General features: G+C 41.7%; 1 protein-coding gene across 1 annotated transcript in view; it reads left to right on the forward strand.

Moving 5' to 3' along the window:
- Positions 1 to 1,045, forward strand: part of derl1 (derlin 1) — an 11,053-nt gene that overhangs the window by 6,472 nt on the left and 3,536 nt on the right. The gene's annotated exons all lie outside the window — the stretch shown is intronic.

The following is a 1,045-nucleotide window of genomic DNA, read 5'->3' on the forward strand; positions in this document are numbered from 1 at the left end:
ATATATACATACATACATACATACATACATACATACATACACACACACACACAAAAAAGGGAGGTTGTGGGCAAGGAGATGTAGGTGTCCCCCCCCCCCCCCCTGTGCGTTTTGCGGAGGACAGCTGTCATCTCAGTTCTCAAACCCCAAAGAGAGCTCTGGAGCTGTCTTATGAATCTGAGASCATAAGAGCGATTCTTAGTCTGAAGAATTTTAATAACTGTCATTTACACTGCAGTCTGAAAGTAGGAGGAAAGAAATTCTCATTTAAGACTAAAATTCCACTTTAAGAAGTGATAAATACTTTAACTGAAGTAAAAATTTGACAGAGCTACTTTTACTTTTATTGGAGTAATACACTGCCAGCCCCCAAAAAAGTRTCCACCTGGATTTAACTACGGTCTATGATGTGGGGTTGCTGCAGTTGGTCAGGTCTAGGTTCAGCAACAGTCTGCTCAAAGAATGAGGTCAGCTGACTACCTGAATATACTGAATGACCAGGCTATTCCATCACTGGATTGTTTCTTCCCTGATGGCACGACCATAATCCAAGATGACACTAGCTATGTTTACATGGACATAAGTAATCAGATTAAACGGCCATTCGGAATAAAAATGCATTATGTAAACACCCCATTCGGATTATTCTGACCCAATTCAGCTMGATCCGAATGAATTTGTAATCTGAATGAGAGAGGTGGTTTATGCCGATTGATAATCTGATCGACATGCATGTAAACRCTTAATCTGATCATCTTATTCTGATTGTGGAAAACTGACCTGACTGCGCATGTCTGCTGACTTTCATCCAGCAGTTTCTCCTATTTTTAGGAGGGAGGGACAGCAGCGCTGTTTCCAGCAACACACAACTTTCCTCCCATTCTCTCATTCAGTAAAGAAGGAAGACAAACAGCCTGCGCCGCTTCGCAAAATAAAAAAAGTTCGCCCGTCACCTGAGTAACGTCTCCACTATTATTAAAAGCTGTCGCAGGATTCTGAGCGCCCAGAAGCTGTTTGTTTACGTTCATGCCAAAAGTAAAACTCT

Source organism: Austrofundulus limnaeus, unplaced genomic scaffold (genome assembly GCF_001266775.1).
Source record: "Austrofundulus limnaeus strain Quisiro unplaced genomic scaffold, Austrofundulus_limnaeus-1.0 Scaffold253, whole genome shotgun sequence".
Classification (NCBI taxonomy): Eukaryota; Metazoa; Chordata; class Actinopteri; order Cyprinodontiformes; family Rivulidae; genus Austrofundulus; species Austrofundulus limnaeus.